Genomic DNA, 7,586 nt, shown 5'->3' with positions numbered 1-7,586 from the left:
CCTTTTTACTAGGTCTGATGTAAGCATTGCTTACTCTTGCCACGTTATTCTTATATAAATACAAATTTATGTAGGCCAAATTTAGCCAAAGTTGAACTAAACATTTGGCTTTTGGAAGAGTGCCTACAACAAAAGTTTCTCTTTTTGTTCTAGTGCACATTCCTTAGTCAAGGTTTTTGATTTATTTGAACCGCCCTGAATTTCAGATCAAACCTGAGAGGTGGAGAGTATGTTCTGTTTATCAAACTCAGCATAATACAGCATAAAATAATGATGATATTATGACGTGATTTAATATTAATACTATTAATACTGTTCATATTAAAAATTAATGGACTCCTTCCGAAAAAACTGATAAGGTATGCGCCATATCGATTTATCTCTACAAGGATAAAAGGGCTTAAACGAGTCAGAAGGCACCGATGCCCTTCTCACCCCCAGGCCCCTTAAAAATGCCTCAGTCAAGAGGACAAACTGCTCCGAGGAGATGTGCAAGGCGAGACGCAAACACTAAAGTACATCAACCCTGTGTACATCTCCGGCACTCCATCACCCATCACTGTCTGGGCCTCCCCCTCCAGTCTTTAAATCTGGAGCGACAGGGTGTCACTGGGAAAACCCATTGAGCACACTGCAGGAGCGACGGCTTCATGCCCTTCTCCATCACACCTTTGTTCCATCCTCCTCTCGGAGCCACGACAAGGTAGGGGGACGAGTTATCACAGCCGTCAGCTTTATGAGTCCCTGTCCGCCTGTGCCACGGTAATAAAGTCATTGTACTGCTTCTTCAAAATGGGATGAGTCAGAGCAAGTGATGGGAAATTGGTCAGCGGAGTGCCGTTGAGGGGCGGAAAAAAGTACCTTATGCGCGAGTGGCTTTTTTGAATGCATTGTTGGTTTGATTAATAATATGAGGAGAAAATTCTCAATCTTCCAGAGTATTTTTCCACGTCGTCATAAAAGCCTAAACTACTTGCATGCTTGCATACTGCAGGAAACTTGACTTTCACTTTTCCCTCTAATGAAAATTTAAATCACCAAATTACTGGCTGCATTTTCAGCTTTCAATCATATATGAAAATATCCACGTCCCCTCCTCTGTTCTTCCACAGAGTTCACATGCATTATTTTCCGATATGACAGCTTGAAATGCCCACTAAAGAGCATTCCTTTATTTCAGCAGAGCTCTGAAGATATATTTTCTGAGAGACGTGTCAGACAGAATCTGAACCCGCCGGCCCGCTGTGCGCTGTGAGGAGTACTCATTGTGTGAGCAGTAATTGCACTCTCTGCATCTGCTAGGGAAAATAAGAGCTGTCATTGGGTCAGATGCCGACAGCCTCGGGGAACGTTTAGTCAGTCGTGGCACATGCAAATGCTGAGTTCAGTGGATCCGTACAGTATGTAGAGTAGTGACATGGCAATGTCTTCCATCTAGTGTGTTGTAAAATCCTCTTGCATTTAAAAGTATTGACTAATGTCTAATGAATCATACAAGGTCATGTTGTTTTTGCAGAATTATTCTACGAGTTGCGTTTGACACTACACTCAAACTATTCAATGGTTGTGTTGTGCCAGTCCACCTTTCAGAAGTTCTTTGAGAGGGTAGTTAGTTGTAGACAAAAGCATTGCATTAATTGTTCAACTTGCGGGGGTGTTGTGCACCTGGAGATGAGGCCATTTGTATTACCTGTCATGCTACTTACAGTACTTACGTACTACTTAAGGGGAAAAAACGAACAGCAGCATACAACTGTCTGGAAATGATTACACTGCTGGAAGTTATAGTACATGCTTAAGTTGTTTTTTTTTCTCTCATGTTGAAAAGGAAGCAGGACTTACATGTTTTATGCCTCTATTTAAGTTGCATGCTAATAACAACATGCAAAATATCTATAGTGAACACATTTATTGAAGTCACAAACACACCATTTTGTATTAATTTTATTTAACCTTTATTTAACCAGGAAAATGTCTCATTGAGATTAAAAATCTATTTTACAAGAGAGTCTTGGCAAAGAGAGGCAGCAACACAGTTTCAGAATTACATAGAGAACATATAAATATAGTCACAATCAGAACATCATCCAACAAAGCATGTACAGACAGAAGAACATCGCTAAGAAGGGATTTAAATGTGTTTAGAGAAACCAGCTCCTTCAGTTTCAGTTCATTCTGCAGCTGGTTCCATGCGGAGGGCGCAGCAGAACTAAATGTCCTTGTCCCCAGTTCAGTACTGACTCTAGGTACAGTTAGTGAGAACAGATCCTCAGAGCGGAGCTGACGGGTTCCTGTGTTTTTCCGAATGACATACTTCTGCAGGTATGAAGGAAGATCATCGAGGATAGTCTTATAAATAAGGATATGCCAATGATGGAGTCTGCGGGTGGACAGGGCAAACCATCCAACTCGAGCATACAAGGAGCAATGGTGATGAATCTCAGTGCTCCGTGGTAGACCATGTCCAAAGACTGTAGGCATTTGAAGATGCATTCATATATAAAACATTACTGTAGTCCAACACAGACATAAACGTCGCAGCAACAAGTCTTTTTTTGGCTTCAAAGGAAAAACAAGATTTGTTTCTAAAGTAAAAACCTAATTTTATCTTTAAGGTGCTGGATAGTAGGCTTACAAGAAAGAGGATTGTCAATTATCATTCCCAGATATTTATATTGAGACACAGATTCAATCCCTGAGCCCTGGAGAGTGGTGATAGGAGGGAGGTCAGAGGACTTTGTAATAATGAAGTGCTGAAACAATTGACTCATAAAATGGATAATAATTGTGAGACGCAGCCCTAAACCAATGGATGAAATGCACCTCCCTTTGGCTTATCACAAACTAAATAAACCTAACGAAGAATATGCCCTTAAAACATAATCTTTTTCTGGATGCAAGACGGTTCAGTCAGTGTGTCTGACAGTTGGAGCTATCTCCCCCAAAAATAGAAGGCTCAAGTCTGTCATGCTGTCAAACTATCAATCCTGGAGAAGTGCAATTGACAGATTAGGACACAGCATTTACATAACTGTCACCTTATGGGCTGACAAAGTCAACCAGTTCCTCACTCATTGTCTGCATGAGTCTAATTTATTATCAAGTTGAGGATTCGTGTTGATCAAGACTGTATAAGAAGCCACTATAATACCATATGTATTGTTTATTTGGTATTGTTGCAGTATGTTATTTCATTTGCTCTGAGTTGATTCCAAATGCCGGAGGCAATACATGCTCTACAAAGGGAACTAGATTGCAGGCAATTGGAACAGCATCTAACATTGGACCCAGCTGACTGGATCAGTTTGTTCATATCACTGTTGATGAAGTGAGACCGAAAAGCCACTGAGGGTCATTTATGTTAGTCTGGTTTTGTAATGGCTTTTAGTATTTGGAAGTTGCACTTTAAAGGTGTGGTGTTTTCCTGCTAAAGGCATTCGCTTTTCTGCAAAATATTTTGACCCTTTTATTAATTGAATGTACAGTACATTCCAAAGTGGATGGAAGCAAAATTTGTAGTTGTGTTAGTTTGTCACTCATTTTGACCTCCTTACTTGCTTCCAATTTGTCACAGTGTTTGATAAGAAACATGCGTAGTGGGGAGCCCCTGCAGACACCTGGAAGATTGATGCAAATTCACCTGTTTGCTCTTCTTCAGCCTAAGATATTGTACATTAGAGATAACCGTCGACCTGGACAGCTATGCTTTCAATAGCAGCACTCCTGGGTAGCCCTGACAATGGAGGTGACTACTGAGGTCAATAAAAATGGCACGTGGTGCTGGAAATGGTCCATAAAAGCTCTTTCTGACATGACAGAGTATCCCTGGATTCTTGCCAAACAGACACTTTTTCACAGTAGAACCCCGCGGTGCCTGTCAGGGGCTGAGGTCAATCCGTTGTGATTTACTGCAATACAAGGCCCAAACTGTTATTCTTTATAGGGAACAATAACCTCCCTTCTGGCGAAAAATGTGAAAATGATTTGGATACATAATGACCTGATCAGTTTCTGAATCTGATCTGGAACTTTAAACTGCTTACTTAAAAGGAAACAATATATAGTCAAAAGTAAGATTTTCATGTCTTTTATTTGTTTAATAAAGCAGGTTGAGGTTGCTATATAATTTAATCAAAATTTTGAATCCACAGAAATGCACACTGCTCTTTTTTAGAAACTGTGCCTTCAAACGAGCCGTCAGGACTTCTGTACCATTGTGATGTAACAACGATACTATATATAAGTAGCAAGTGCTGCTACAGTACCTTCACAGTCATTCACTGGCTGCGACAATGGTATTTGAACATTAAAGCACATAAACATGCTCTAATAGAGACCTGAAATACATGTATGAATCTGAAAATGAGCATAATATGTCCCTCATAAGACACTTTAGGCTAATTGTGTCAAATCGTGACAAAGCCTGTGTTTGGCATGTTTGGCATTGTATTGGAAATGAGGCTACTGTGAGCTGGCGTGCCTCCATGCCCCTTCCCTGCCCTCCTCCAAGGAGGAGTGCAGCACATATGGCCCCCTGGGCGGTATGGATGGGTCGCTGCAATCAAAGTGGGAGGAAACGAGCACAAGAAGTATCCCATCTGTCATGATGTCCTCTCTCTCTCTAAAATGGATTAATAACGGTCGGGAAGAGAGCAGTGAGCAGAATAAAAGCCTCATAATTATCTGCTACAGAATGAGGGAATTCACAGGGTGTATGACAGTTATAGATATCCATTTCTGATTTAGCAACAATCTGATTTTCAGTGCTAAATTTGGCTTGTCGTTAGTTAGCCAATCCCATTTCCACATTTGTGTCTATCTCTGTCTAATACATAGCTAGGCAGTAGTCACCCTGCAGGACATCAGCATAACAGCTGATCATTTTGAATAATATGGAACGGCCAGCATGTCACATTGGAGAATTGTTCTGAAAAAGCTCAAATTAACTCCCCAAACTTTTTTCACTCCAAAGTTTTTCTATTCTTTTACAATACTGGGTAATGGATACATATATACATACATACATAATTTGATTCTCATTTGCCATTTGTATGCTTCACAAGTCATTTTCTGTAACTACATAGTCTTTGGATTATGCCTCTCTTTAAACTTGAAAGGAAGATAGGAGCACAACACAGCATTGTGAGCATGCATGTTAAACATGTAACAATAATGTTGACTTTAGTTGGGCCCGTGCTGACAAGGGATTGCTTTTTGTCGAGTAATGGAAAAAAGTGCTGTAAAGGAACATAAAAACTACTTCAGCAAAGTGCAAAAGTACCCCTGTGACTCATTGGAGACTGCAGAATTATCTCCCAGCTACATTAAAAGCTAAAGAAGACAGCAGACATACACAGGTGGCCCTAAATAGCAACACAAATACTACAGAAATTGTGCAAGTTGAAATCAGAAACTGTCCAAAACAAGTTGGCTCTCATTGCATTGATTTGACTTCCTGTGAGACTGGAGGATTACCGAACACCAAAAGAGAATCTGTGCAAACAGGGCCTGAGTCAACGGTGCAGATAACATGGAGCTTTTTAGAGTAGATAACTGTCCAGCCTCGTGTATCTTCAATCTGAGGGGAACAAAGATGCTTCAGTAAAACAAATATAATCTCCTCTTTGCTCACTTTAGATGGCAAGGCCCTGCCAGAAAACCATTTCAACCTCTACCTCTGATCAAATCCCTATCACTTACAGTTTATTATGTGGCTGTCCTTGCCCAGTCAAGATCATTTGTAGATGGTATTTATGGAGATCTGATAGCACGTTTTCCCCAGCGCCAATCCATTCAAGAATGTTGCATCTGCCTGATTATAGTCATGAGGTTTAATACGCTGCTTCTCCTGGTACAATAGGTATAATAATACATTTTACTTCACACAGTTGTGAATTAGTTATTTTTAAGTGGAAATGAAACCCACATTGCCACATGTCCACCTTAATCATGAGGTGAATACATTTTTAGTCGCCAAGATGGATTCCCCACTAACAATAGGATCACAACAGAGGGGGAATTCATATTCATTGAAGCTACTCTTGTTGACTGTAAGCGACACTGAAGGGGGGCTTGGGTACAGAAATAGCACATTGTGCGAACAATGAAATTAAAAAAGGAAAGGGAAGAGGTGAATGCTTCATTTTTGGAAGGCTTTTCTTTAATCACTGATAAATGACGAGTAAAATTAATATATTGCAGTAAGGGACCGTAATTACAGCGTATTAACTGAACTGAAAAGTCTGGGAAAAATGCAAACTAAAAGGAATGGTCTGTATCTAATTAAAAGGCTAAACAATTAGTTGAAGCATAGCACTTTATTTACTGCAGTGAATACAAAACACAGAAGCCGTGTGAATGGTGTGTCCTCATTTTCAGAACAAATTACTGTTGAGCAAGGCATGGGCTGCCCACACACCCTTCTGAGTGTTTCACATCAGTTGTACAGAATATGCTAAAGGCAAAGGCAGACATATCAAATGTATTGTAATTTTCAATTTTGACAGAGCCAAATTTCACATCATCTCGGCGTAGGAAGCCGCCCACGCAGTGCACACTTGAGATGCGAGGCCTTTGCTGCAATTATTGAGCCTCACACGGACAGCAGTGAGTATAGGTGAGCGAGAGAAAAGATACTAGAATGGCTGTCTTCTCTTGATCATTACATTAAACTCTGCGTTTCAAACGAGCTGGACGAGCATGAGCATTAGTTTTTCATTTGACTAACCAGGTTTAAAGCCTTGAGCTTCCCACATTCAAAGGTTAAATTTTCAAAGCAGTCCCACTGTCACTTGACACTTGATCAAGTTGCTGCCCAGCTTTAATGTTAAAGTGGACAGTCACTGCTGCTCACTGGTTCCTTGTCTTCAGGGAATCAATTATTTTCTTGGCCGACATAAAATGTGAGAAAATGATGAGCAAGAGCTCCAATGAGCGGACCGGGCCAAAAGTTAACAGCAGTCAACAAAAGCCAAGCTGTAGTATGTAGAGTGGTAGCCTATTACGAAGGGCAAACTGATAAAAGTGTCATAAGAACACATAATATTAGGGCTGTTTATCCCCAATGTTACCCTCCTGACACTTTAATGACATCATTTTATGTTAGTGAATACATGTATATATGATACATGTCTTCTCATTTCAGTTCACAAATAAACACTGAAAGTGTAAGTCCGGCGTAAATGGACCCCATGCTCTTTTACAGAATGAATATACATCAAATAAGCCATCAAGACAATTGTTTACGTTGATCAACTATTAGCAGAGAAATCCTGTTGAGACGCTAACAGACAGACATGGCTAACACTGAGCAGCTCGGGCGGTGCAATGATTTAATCCAAAACGGCTGGATGACTTATTTGATGTATATTCATGCCGTAAAAAGAGCGTGGGGTCCATTAGCGCTGGACTTTTAACAATGAACTGCTGCCATTACAGTGGGTGGTCATTTCTATTTTCAAATAATCAAATTGCGCGTACTCAACATCACCATAGCCGTGGCCCAGTGTCTCATGGAGATTTGAAACAAACCTTTGACTTTCTGAAAGCAATATTTAAAGTTATGGGAATGAACATTTGTAAAAGTG

This window comes from Echiichthys vipera (assembly GCF_963691815.1).
Source record: "Echiichthys vipera genome assembly, chromosome: 23".
NCBI classification, from domain to species: domain Eukaryota; kingdom Metazoa; phylum Chordata; class Actinopteri; order Perciformes; family Trachinidae; genus Echiichthys; species Echiichthys vipera.
Note: the sequence above shows the minus strand (reverse complement) of the source record.